This window comes from Megalobrama amblycephala, unplaced genomic scaffold (assembly GCF_018812025.1).
Source record: "Megalobrama amblycephala isolate DHTTF-2021 unplaced genomic scaffold, ASM1881202v1 scaffold514, whole genome shotgun sequence".
In the NCBI taxonomy this organism is placed as follows: domain Eukaryota; kingdom Metazoa; phylum Chordata; class Actinopteri; order Cypriniformes; family Xenocyprididae; genus Megalobrama; species Megalobrama amblycephala.
In genome coordinates, this window is record NW_025953428.1 from 68,539 (window position 1) to 82,646 (window position 14,108).

General features: G+C 36.2%; 1 long non-coding RNA gene across 1 annotated transcript; it reads right to left on the minus strand.

Moving 5' to 3' along the window:
* Nucleotides 1-316: 316 nt before the first annotated feature.
* Nucleotides 317-6,501, minus strand: LOC125261862. Its single transcript, XR_007183454.1, has 4 exons — nucleotides 6,444-6,501; nucleotides 6,216-6,323; nucleotides 6,042-6,103; nucleotides 317-1,325 (listed from the first exon to the last, which is right to left on the minus strand). It is a non-coding gene; the product is annotated as an uncharacterized LOC125261862 (long non-coding RNA).
* Between the last annotated feature and the right edge of the window lie 7,607 nt (nucleotides 6,502-14,108).

Here is a 14,108-nt window from a genome sequence, read left to right on the forward strand (position 1 = left end):
TGTTCATATCATTCAAATAGCACGTTTAGCAAGCTACGGAGAAACTGCCAGCCAGGTAACACACAAGTAATCGATACTGTGTGGAAATATCAATACCATGAAACAGTAGTTTGTGTATGCAGGGAAATTTCTCATACACCTTTGTTCAAAGTGTGGTCCCGAAAGATCTTTGTCTGAAGGGCTATCTGGCCCTTTCCCTTACCTCTACCACTCCAGCCAAAAGAAAATCAAGACACCCCTACCCCTTCTTGTGAACGTGCAAAATGAAGGGGTATATTTCAATATATATATATATTGAAATGCAGATGTTCTTGAATATCAACCTCAATATTTCACATATTTCATCTCTTACATTCACACAGTAAGATCTCACAGTATCAATGTTTGATTTGTGAGAATCTTTTATCTGTCAGATTCAGTATTTCACAGTAAAGCTGTGTTGTTTAGAGCAGAAGTCAGATTGATCAGGCCTCTGATCAATCAGTTTCAAAAATAAATACAAAACCTGTCATAATTTAAAGAAAACAATGTGACAAAAACATTGAATTCGATATTTGATGATAAAATAGCATAGCACGAGATTTATAAGCTATTTTTTTGTAGGCTGGGCATTTTTGACCATGAACACTGCAAGTGTGACTTAATTTGACTTAAAAAAAAAAAAAAGCATTTCAAAACAAATTTCCTGTTAGATTAAAACACACTAGTGTGATACATTTTTTTTCATATTTTATGTAAAATTGACAAAATTATCCACAAACAACACTTTTTGATTTAGAACAGTAGCATTTATAGCGCACTCTATCGGGTAAAAGTAGCACTATTATGAGAGGGGGTGATTTCTGCTTTGGACACCAGAGAGCGATGATGTGCTTTTTGTTACACGTACTTTGGAAATATCCAGCAGAGCATATCTTTAATATTCAATTACTTTTTTTTCCTCAAAAAGAATAAAACAAAAACAGTAAATGACAGACAATGACATGACAGCACACTGAATGGTATGATTAATATTTAACAATCAATGCAAGGTAAATTTCCGTATGATAAACTAAAAAAAAAAAAAAAAAATTTTAAAAACATTTTATTTGAGTTTCTGGGTGCTACTGATGGACCCTTAAATGCAAACAAAAATTCATACATCACAATAACACCAAAAGTTACAATACAAAGAGTGAAGACTAAACAGACATATACTGTCAAAGAATAAATGTGAACAAAACCAAAAGAGTGAGTTATTGTCCTCTAACATCAGTTCCAGTAGATTCAGTATTTGATCACTGTTTTTTGGGGACATTTTCATACACAGCATCCGTCTTTGATTTCTGCAAGGAAACACAAACTCAATCAGAAACCTGCTGATGTGACAGTTTTAAAATAAAATGAAAATCAATGTTTGCAGACCAACCTTTGTATTATTCTGTAAACTCTTTTTCAGGACTGGGATCTTACTATTAAAGGTGCAGTAAGTGATTTCAGAGATACACTGTTGATATTTGAAATCAACCAGAACAAACACGCCTCCCCTTCATTGCTCCACCCTCACAATGCATGAGCATGCAATGCAAGATGGATAGGCTTGTTCAACTTGATGCAGCGCTGCACAGACCGATCGGTAAGAAATTTTGTCTGACTTGAGACAGCGCAGATACCATTTGACTCTGACGTATGACTTCAAAGTACCGCGAGAGCGATTCGAGATCAGCTGCCCGAGTCAGCCAGCGCAGTTTCTCAAGAGCTGCATGAACTCTGATGACGACACAGCTGTTCCACGATTGGCAGGATTCACCACATGACAACGATCACGTGTTTATTCTGAAAACTTTAGTTCCACTATATGCTCACAAATCTGTATTTTTATAACAGTTAAAGCTCTGTCATGTTTATCCAAATAAAACTGATAAAAAATGTAAACCCCTCATGGTATTTGAATAATATATGCTTATTTTGAACTTTATACTTGTAAAAACAGACGCTGTAAGCAGTACATAAAGTATTTAATGAAAATGTCTCTGAAACATAAGTATATTAGTCAAATATTGCATTCATTTCACTCCAGCTGTGATAAAGTATGCAAACGCAGCGAGAGCGTCACTACGTGTCCAACTTCACATCTCCATTTTCAGCTCCTCCCCACCTGCATGTGACTACTATGGAGTCAAATTAATGCCTTAAAGTTTTGCAAAAAATAAAGTTTTGCAAAAAAAAAAAAGAACTGAGCAATAAAAATAAAGAATTGCAAAGGAAAAATAAAGTATTGAGCAGAAAAAAATAAGTTTTGCAAACAAAAATAATAAATTGCAAAATAAAATAACGTAGTGCAAAAATAAAAATATAATCAATTACAAAAATCAATGACAGCTGTAATCCTATTTTATCTTTGCCACATATTTTTCATGCTCAAACCTACTAAATCATTTGCAACGCTCATTTTATTCTGCGTTTCAGTCAAGCGTGCGCTCACAATACCGGTTTTCCTTTGCGCTGCACTTTTCTGTGCGGATCTCTTTATGGCACTGGTTTGACGTGGGGGTGGAGTCAAGAAACAGGGGCACACCCCTGCGAAACACGTCATCGGCAGGAGACGCAGATCGGAACAGAACAGATCAAGCATAGAGACAGAGCGCATTTATTATAATCTGAAAACCACGCCCACCGGGGGGAAAAACAATCCAACTGTCTTCAGGCTGCCTTCTTGTCTTTTCTGACTCATTACAAAAAACAGAACAATGCCTAAAAGGTGCTGTGTGTCAAGGTGTACAGCTAACAAGCTAAAAAACCCAGAAATAAGTTTTTATAAGCTGTCGACCCCAAAAAACGAATGTTTAAGGACACAAAGGTGGATACAGGCAGTGAGACAGAGCGCAACGGGTCATATTACTATAAGAAATGCATTGGAGGGGGTCCTAATCGGCGACAACATATGCTAAACAAACCAACAAAAACAAACCATTCATTATTTTTAACCATGTCAAAGAATTATTTCACCTGTCGCCGATTACGTTCCCCTCCAATGCATTTCACGGGGGTGTGCCCCCGTTTCTTGACTCCACCCCCACGTCAAACCAGTGCCATAAAGAGAACCGCACAGAAAAGTGCAGCGCAAAAGAAAACCGGTATTGTGAGCGCACGCTTGACTGAAACGCAGAATAAAATGAGCGTTGCAAATGATTTAGTAGGCTTGAGCATGAAAAATATGTGGCAAAGATAAAATAGGATTACAGCTGTCATTGATTTTTGTAATTGATTATATTTTTATTTTTGCACTACGTTATTTTATTTTGCAATTTATTATTTTTGTTTGCAAAACTTATTTTTTTCCGCTCAATACTTTATTTTTCCTTTGCAATTCTTTATTTTTATTTGCAAAACATTTTTTTATTGCTCAATTCTTTTTTGTGTTTTGCAAAACGTTATTTTTGTGCAAAACTTTAAGGCATTAATTTGACTCCATAGACTACTCTCGCCGATCAGCTGCAATCGGGCGCAGCCGATGTCAAACACACCTGATGTCTCTTTATCATAGCTGAACCAAAGCAAAATAATGCTTAGCAAAAAATAAAGCAAAGAATATGAACGAATGACAAGGACGAACAAAAAATAAACATACATTAAGAATATGCAAGAGTTGGTTGTTAGTCACTAGCAACACAGCAGCTCCAGACAAACAATGACACTCAAAACTGTCCTGTGAAACATAGCAAAACTAACTTTCTTCAAATCTCTCTTCAAATCTCTCCCCTCCCCCACCCTGAGTGGAAACGCCCCCCTACTGCTGATTGTATAACTCTAGATGTGTTCAACATCGGCTGAGGCTGGATGTAACCGATCGGCAAGAGTAGCCGCGTGCAGGCGGGGAGGAGCTGAAAACGGAGACATAGTGAGGGCTACATTTTTTTATCATTTTTATTTTGATAAACATGACACAATATTACATCACGACTACATGAAAAGAGCTTTAACCATTATAAAAATACAGAGTTGTGAGCATTAGTGGAACTGAAGGCGTGACAATAAACATGAAACACATGTGATCGTTGTCATGTGGTGAATCCGGCCAATCATGAAACAGCTGTGTTGTCATCAGCGCTTGAAGTACTTTGATCTCGATTCGCCATACATCACAGACACATGGCGTCGGCACTGTCTCAAGTCCGACAAAATTTCTTACCGGCATCAAGTCAGCCGCCGATCGGACTGCCTTTACACTTCTCCCCCATCATGAGTGGACACGCCCCCTACTGCTGATTGGCTCACTCTCTCTCCTTCCCCATCATGAGTGGACACGCCCCCTACTGCTGATTGGCTCACTCTTCTCTTCCCTACACTGCAAAAAAATGCTGTTCAACAACAAGCAATATAATCTGCCATTGGGGTAAGCAAAATAGCTAATCTTAATCTAAACTGAAAACAAGATTATATAACTTATTTTTGGTTTGATATAAGATTATTTTGCTTGTTTTAAGGAAAAACTCACTTAATTTTGACTTATTTTTTCTGAAAACAAGAAAATAATTTTTATTTGTCAAGAAAATGCTTCTTGATTTAAGAACTTTAAGATATTTTAACTATACAAGACAAAAACTCTAAGTAAGAACAGCATTTTTTGCAGTGTATCGTGGACACGCCTCCTACTGCTGATTGGCTCACTCTTCTCTTCCCCATCATGAGTGGACATGCCCCTTACTGCTGATTGGCTACAACTGTGTTGCTCAGTCTGATCCACTTAACAGCGTTTCTCAGAAATCACTTAGCCTACTGCACCTTTAACTACAAACTAATACTAGCAACTTAGAACTGAACATATTTTACATATTTCATAGGTATTGCTCTCCATCATTTTTACTCCAAAATCTGATCTTGTATGCTATTTTTTTTTCTTCAGTACACAAAGATAATGACTTATTCTACTAAGTTGAGCAGACTTTTTTATAATTTAACTTTAATATTATGTCATACATTGGTAATGAAACAATCAGAATTAAATGTTTCACAATGAATAACATCAATGCAGAAGCACAGATGCTAACACCGAGCAGCTAGAGGAAATGACATCATACATCCAATTCATATACATCACAAGACTTTTTAAACAGATGAATGATCAAACAGATGCACAGTTGTGAGGGTTTGAAATAAGACAAAGCTTAATAGATTTCAAACTTTAGTACAGCAGAGAAACAGAAGTAAAATATTTCATACTAATATTTTCTGCTAATTCAGCAGCTGCAGTAATTATGTATTAAGATCTGAAGGTTTGTAACGACAGCCCACGCTTTGAGAATATTGACCATTTACACACCAAAGATATTTGTTGCACCACGTCTATAAAGCAACCAACATCCGCTTTAAAGCGATGAAGCTTCATGTCACTTCAGGACAGTCAAGGCCTGCAGACTTCAGCACAGGTAAAATGGACTTTTCAATGAAAATCTAATGGTATAAAACTGACTTTGTATGGGTTGTTTTAGAATAACAAACCAACTATTTATTGTTGGAACTGTTCACATATGGTGTAATGGTTTTTACATGTATAATGAATATAATTCATAACAATTAATTCATGCATGTATGTTTTCAGGCAGCCAGCAGCATGTCAAAAATAGAATGGTCCACTGTTCATCAACTAAAAACAAATCTTACTTACAGACCATTCTGTCCACTTAAGAGTAAAAGTCCTGCCTTCTAAATAAAAGAGCCAATCACTATCCCTTTAAAGTATAATTTTGCAATTTCACTGTCATTTAAAAAAAAAAGCAATACTTTTATGCACTAATAGATTTTATTTTATGCTAATTAACTTTTTTAGGTCTGCAGAATGAAAATAGGCCCTACTGTATGTTAGAATTTACACTGAGGTCCAAACAGTACATACACTACAATAAATAGGTTAAAATTAGTTTATAAAGTATATTTTTTTTTGAGGCTCTACCTACAGAAGGTAATAATGATAAAATAATGATGTCTTCACTGACCGTCTGCTGCTGCAAACTTCAATCACACTCACTAACTGACTGCAACAACTTCCTGCAACTTCTTACCTTTTTTCGTGTTGTTGGTTTATACAATGTTGAATCAGTTCTGTCTTCATCCTGGTTCTGAACTGCATTGACAGTAATCACAGATGTGTTAAAACAACAGAGCTTGCTGTCTTGAAATCTATATATATTCAAATGCATTAATTAATATTTGTAGGTAATAACTGAATTCCTGACCTGTTTTTCTACATTTCTTGCAGATGCAGCAAATCACAACTACAGCAACAATCAGTAAAGATCCAGCAGGAGTAGAGATCAGCACTATGTAAAAATGTAGACGCTGATCTGTAATGGACAAAATGAGTCTGACCTCAAACAAGACTAAGCTCTCAAAAACAGTTTATTTAAAAAAGTCAAAAACAAAGATCAGGTAAGTAAATGATCACTAATATCACCATATCGTACCTGGATGTATCTGACAGAGGTGAGTGATGTCCAGATGTTGAGTCTGGTTGCTGATGGGATTGTTCAGCACACAGCTGTAGGTGTTTTTATCCTGATATTCCACCTCCAGAGGTAGAGAGAGACTGATGCTGAGATCAGACACACTGATGCTGGACAATAAACTGTTTCCTTTGTACCAGGAGAGAGTCACATGACTCACATTCACAGCTGAACACACCAATGAACAATTTGATGATGATGATGATGATGAAATATTCTCTGAATCATCTCTGGCAATGTTAGGAGTGGGCAGAGGAGCTGGAAAACATGAGAAAATTAACACACACACACACACACACACACACACACATATACATATATGTATGTATGTATATACATATACACTGTATACTGTAAAACTGTATGCATAATGATTACGTATTTCAGTATGTAAATAATAAAGGAACATTCATAGTTACTTCAGTACTGCTCAATCTAAAGCAATTATCACAAAAATTATAAAACTTACTACACAGCAAAATCCCCAGAGTTAAATCAACTCTGCACAGAGTACATTTGGTCCCTCTCTATATAGTGTTAAAGTAACATTGAAGCTGAGTTAAAGTTAATGAGATGATTGAGCAGTAGTGATGAACACCTACTGTTAACAAGCAGGGATCACTGAATGAAAGAGAAACACAAGAACTACAGCTGACTTTAGTCACAGCTTTAGATAAAATCAACTGAAGATAAAAGACATTTAATCTCTGAAGATCTGATTAAACAACTCCACATACAGCATTACCCAGGCATGAAAATCCCTCACCTTTCGGCAAAATTCGCCGTTTTGACACCAAAATAGGTGACCTACGTGAATCGTGTAGATTCGATGAGAAATTTTTTTTTTTTGGGGGGGGGGGTGTATTCATATTCAGTGAGCTGCGAACAGGTGCGCGTGCCAGAAGGGAGCGCGAGATTCGGTGAACTGCGAACAGGTGCACGTGCCAGAAGGGAGCGCGAGTGCATGGAAATATTAACGCAAAGGGCCTTGCATCACCAGTGCAGACCACCATCAGAAGCTGAAAGCACGCCTGGCCTCGGCAATTTACCTAACTGAATTTGGTGAGTGATGGCAGGGCTCGACAATAAGGACTGCCTGACGGCCCGGGGCCAGTGTGAACGACGCTCGGGACAGCACCGGTCACTTGCCCGATTGGGCCAGTGCTGTAAGGTGTGCGTGATATATATTGTCTATAATATCGTAATTGTTGATTTAACGATCTCAAATTATCGAGTATGTCCCTCACTTTACAAAAACCAAACAAAAACACACCCATTAAGTGCACGCATGCACTACTTGACATAGTCGCTAGGTTCTTCCCCCAAATATACTGTAAATGTTAGACCCAGTGACAGGCTGGCATGAAATGGCTTGCATAATACTTAGTAAGGAGGCCATAATAATTTTTGACTCATGGCTGAAGTTAAGTTTCTCCAGCTCTCCCCAGGTTGGCAAAAAAAGCATCTCAAAATGCATCAGATTGATGCTTTAAATATGGAATATTTAAATTTTTCTTACGGGGGGCATGCCCCCCGACCCCCCTAGAGGGGTAATATCCTTCTCACCGTTTTCATCCCTGACCCGTTTTCATGCCTGATTACCAGCTTCACATATTACTAACCAGACTGACTTTATTTCTGTCACATGTCTACAGAACTTCTTATTGAGAATTAACAGAGGTTTAGATGTTGATGTCTTTTTGGTCAAGGAAAAAAAGAAAAAAGAAAAGAAAAATCACCATAATGGGGATGAGTGTTTGCTTTAGTTGGGCTCTTGACCCATACTTCCTATGTGTGATTTTTCCCTACAACAATGTGTAAGTTGTTGTAAAACCATGAGGTCAGTTCTTCAGAGAGCTGATATTAGCTGCTTTTGTATGATGAGTCATTGTGAGCCTAACCCAATAACATATACATTATATATATATATATATATTTTATTTTTTTTAAACCAGGGACCAGTCTTTTTTTTTTGTGGTAATCAACCTTATTCAACAAATGCCATTGATTAAGCTTGTACAGAATGCAAAATATTCCTTCAGTAAACAATATGCAAACATTTTGACAAATGATCTTTACTCACCATAGACAGAAACACTGAATGTTTTTGATGACAACCATTTTGCTCCGATTATCTTTACTTCATAAACTCCAGCATGTTCAGTTGTGATGTTTGTGATGGTCAGAGATCCAGTTTGATCGTCCAGCTTCAGTCTGTCTCTGAATCTCCCATCAGTATTATTAGATGTGGAGAAGATTTGTTTCTCTCTATTGACGTTAGATATGAGAGACATTTCATATTCAAATTTCCACAGTATGTCGTCGTCTTTATGTATTTCAGTAACATCAGTGCGTAAAGTGACTGAATCTCCCTCCATCACTGACACTGAATTACCAAACACACCTGCAAAATAAACAGAGTTTACACAGATTAGGATTCCTGATGGAAACTTAATGTAAATTGCATTTTGACTAATGAATTTATATTACTTTTTTTGTCATTAATGATCCCTTTTAAGAGATGGGCAGGGTTTCCATTTGTCCGGTAACAATATTCAAAATTAATATTTTTTTAAACATATAATAAAAATAAATAAATAAATGAAAAACCTTTGGATGATTCACTTTCTGAGCCTGACGTTTTTTTGTTTGTTTGTTTTTTTTTTAATATAGAATAATTCAAATGATTCTCCATGACTTTTAACATTTTATTACATTTTCATGACTTTTCCAGGGCTGAAATGCCAATAAAAATTCCCTGACAGAGAACTGAATAATACATTTCACAATAATATCTTAGATAATATCTTGGTTTGATTGGATGTGAGACAACAGCAAGTGTAATGGTCTAATCTAAACAGTAGCAGTATTTTGTCACTTTTTTGGGGGAACAGATATTAGGTTTTATAACTTACCCATCAGGCTCCAGCAGCTCAAACAGAACAAAACAAACATGTGAAACATTTTCTTCAGCGGTTCAGTGTCTGAACTAATACAATTGTCGGCTGAAAACACTCAACCTCTGTGAATCCTCCCTCGACAGAGTTTGACCCTTCTAGTGCCACACACACACGTCTGATTCACTACCGATGTAGGGACTCTCCATAAACTGTATATTCTACCCCCTACACTAACCCTACCCTAAACCTACCCAATCACACAAAACGTTCAGCATTTTTACATTTTCAAAAAAAAACATCATTTAGTATGTTTATTAATCCATTTCCCCCATGGGGACTGCTGCCTGGTCCCCACAATATAGGTTATTTCAGGTTTTACTATATATAATGTACTATAAACCTGTACACACACACACACACACACACACACACACACACACACACACACAGACACACGCACATGATATGGCTACATATAAATGTTCTTCTGTCACTTATTAAGACTTTAACTGCTCTTAATAGTGGAAAACAATTTTTATAATTTAACACTGATAATGTTTGAAAGGTATAGACTATATTCAATATTTCAATAGATATATATCAATCTCTCTTTGAATTACATGGCAATGTAGAGCTTACTCTTTTAAAAATGGTTTTATAAGTCAACTGAATAATTGTGTTATGTGGAGAAAAAAAAGAAAAAAGAAAACTGTGTACCATCGTACACTACCAGTCTTATTGAGGTGTGATTCTAGCAGCTCATATATTGAGTCATACTGAAACCTGCTGCGGTTGGTTTTCTTCAGAAAGTTGATCTGTTAGATGGACAGACATCTTGTGCAGGAAAGTGGCCATTTGTTTCATCTGTGTTTAGTTTGTAGATGAAGAGCTTCTTCCTGCTGTTATGAACCTCACAGTCTGACTTCCTCTCTAGATAAACCTGCTTTATGGTGAAATAATGTACTGAATCAATCCATCATCAAAACTGATGTTTGAAAAAAGTCACAGGTCAGAGGTCAAACTGAATTCTTACCCATCAATAAGCACTGATGATTGTAAACTACTCAGTTAAACACAACATTAAATAATACACCAGGCATAACATCAATGAACAAAGATGCTTAGTGCACCCAGTCAACAATTTGAACTCAAAGTAATCTTACCATGCAGTCACAATGTGAGCAAGGGAGGTCACAGTGAGCTAAACGTGTATTAACTGTGTGCATATACTAGGTCACCCCAGCTAGAAATGTTATTGTTCTAAGTATATTCTGAGAACATTATTTTATGTTCTTGTAATGTTTTCAGCAGCAAGTTTTATTTTTTGTTACCAGAATGTTCTCACAAAAGGTTGGATAACATTCTTTAAAAACATTCTAAACATGTTTAGTGATAACATTGATAGAACATTATCTCTTAACATTCTTATAAAGATTTAGCAGATGTCAAATTTTGTTTGAAAGTGAAAATCGGGTTAAAGTCAAGCTCCATCGCCAAGAAACAACTTCAAAAACAGCATTAGCAGCTTCAGTTATTACAATCATGACTGACTTTATTGTCATAGGTTTAAAGAAGTTCCTATTGAGATTAAAAGGGTTTAGATGTTAAAGTTTGTTTGAAAGTAATACTTTGGTTTGGTCATCATTATGGAGGTTAGCTTTAGTTATGCTCTTTGGCCTTGACTTTTTAAGGTTTTTCTCTTTCTGCTGTAACTGTTTGTTGAGCAAGAACAGCAAGGAAAATGTGATCAAGTATGTTGTGCTCGAGGTATGTTTGTTGTTAAAGTTTGGTTATTATTATTATAATGGGGCATAATGTACATAAATAATTCTAGTAGGAACTGTTTATGCAGAATATTTTATGGGGCACATATTGGTGACGCACATACTCGATGTGAACAGCGCCATTTTAAGAAACACGTTTTCTGCTGATGGGGTCGGTTGTGCTTTCTCTCGCTCTTCAAATGAGAGTGCTGGTAAGGACATTTCTGTGTAAAAAGTGTAAACAATATCAATAAATAAATATTTAAGTGTAATGTATGACTGTGATGTCATGAAATGTAATGCAATTAATTGCATTTTGAATGTTTTACCGAGATTGGTTTTGCTTACTAGCTTTCTCCATGCTGTATGCAAGGAACTTGGGTAAAGTTGGTTTTATATTCGCACATTCAGACATCTGTATTCAATATCCTTGTTAATCACACTACATTGGAACTGAAGGGAAGAGACGTGTTTAATTTATTTGACTTATCTTATGTTTTGTAACTGTTAATTGAGTAAATTAAGATATTGAGAAGCACATTTGCTGCTGACGGGGTCGTGCTCTCGCTCTTCAAACGATAAAGCTGCTTTTTCCATGCTGTATGGACGAACTGAAGTGGAGAGACGTGTATCCCAACAAAATTAATTGTGCTCTATTTCTGCAGACCTGCTGCTTCAGAATAAAACATCCTGAGACCTCCTCCATCCGCATTGTCTTCATCATTAACAAGAACAAAACATAACCGGAGTAAAACTGCTACATCTACAATACAATTTAGAGTGATCTGCTTTCAGCGTTGACGGTTTCCAAGTTATGCATTTCAGAAATGTATGTGTACAAATGACTAGTCACAACAATGTGTTCATTGGAGTAATACAACAAGCTGTAGCAGAGTGACCTCTTCTGTTCAAAGTTAGGTATTGCATTTAATATTGTTTAAGGCCTTATCTGATGACATCATAAATGTGAGCCTAGTTTCAGTTTCAGCAGAGACAAGAGCATGAGGTCATGGCTATTATTGCTCCTTGAGTTAAGTTGATTTAAAGGCACTTTAGGTATGTAGATATATTGCATAATTTTGTTTAAGTTATTATCTTAATATTCCAAATATTTTCTGTATTTCGTGAATTGCACAGTCTGTTCAATTACAATTGATGCTGCTAATATGTGATAAAGAGCTTTTGTTGTGCTTGTGTAAACATAATATTGACACTTGGAACACTTTATTTTGTATGTATTACTATATAGATTGTCTTGTTTGTGTCTCTGAAAGCTTAATAGGTAAATATTTAAATTCATCCAGTTCTTAACAGTAGCCTTCAACTTTAAAATAATATCCACACTGAGTTGCGAACAAGTAATGCAATATACATTCTAACACCATAAAATAACTTTTATACCGAATTTTACAATTGATCGCGTCTTATTGGCTTTCACTACCTCAATGGGTGCGGTGTCTTCTCTCCCATTGGTTAAGCAAAGGTTACTTTCAGTTTGTTTTGTTTTGTTTTAGTAGGGTCGACGACAGAACACTTTAATGGATTATAATCTACGTTTAAAAAACAACTACATTTTATTTTTAGGGAAGGCAATGGAAATAATTATTATTTTGCCCTCATTGCTTTGGTGTTTACGTGACTGTGGTAAGACTTTTAGACCTGTATGTTTCTCTTCCAGCTCTCATGATAAAGCGGAAGTGCCCTGAGTTTTGTGCTCTTCTCGCTTTATGCTCGACAGAAGTGTGTTTACAGATTGTGTTGGCTGCGTTTATTTGGCATTAACATGCGATTCCCGTGATCTAACCAGGCTGATCGGAGGGCTGTTTCATAAAAGATGCTAAGAAAAGCGAGGATTAAACTCCAAAACCTACTTGAATTAACCTAACAAATGAGTTTGGGCTAAAACGGTTTCATAAAAGGTAATTGAAGTTCACGCAGTCCCGCTAATTCGATCCAGGTTCACCTTGTCAAGATAATTTCGCGTGCACGCTTTTTTTAAGCAGCCCTAGAGGTCGATCATGGATCAAATCGATCCACCATAGGAAACGGCATACATTTTGTGCTATTATATGCGTTTGAGAGATGGTGTTTTCCTCAGTGCATAACTTACTTTTCACAAGTTTATTCTCCATCTGTAAATGTTAGAAAGTAATGCAAATATTTCCATTTTGCGGCTAAACTTCACAGTGAACGAGCGCTGCTGCGCGCATGCGCACTAAACAAACGGGACGCAATAGAAGCGCAATAATTATAAAATATACATTTCGCTAAAATATTTGATGTTGGACATTAAATGTGCCTTATGTACAAGTTTAAACCTACAAGTAAGTGTATTTTTATGATAGTAACTGTAAATGGACTATTGTAATGGAGTTAATGAATATACTTTGGGACAATTACTGAGTTTAGATTCATCTTACCAATTAAAATTTAGTCTGTGCATATTTATATTTATTTCAATTTTTAATTTTGTGATTTTAATTTCTGCTCTTCTAATAACCATAAAGAGTACTACAGCTGCCAAACAAAACCAGAGAGATATGTATTCATATATTTTAAAACAATTAAATATTGGGCACAAAACAATTAGCAGTAAGAAAGGAAAACCTGTAGGTTTTACACACACACACACATACATATATATAATTCAGGTTGATTAGGATTCCCAGTCATTTCAATAGCAATAAGTGTCCCAATCAACATGAATTCACAATATATATATATATAGAGAGAGAGAGACCAGAGTATAGATTAAATATGGGCCTTGGAAAAGGCTAGCAGACTTTATTGTGCTTTGACTACAGTGGGTAGTTTCAGTGTGGACAACAACCATACATGTCACTTCTGCAGGCTGCATCTTACTCTGTCACTCTTTTCATAGCTTTGCTGGCTCTGAAACACTCACTTGGTATTTCTCCTGCTTTTTGTCTAGCAAAAAAATCACTCATCACTTAATGAAAGAT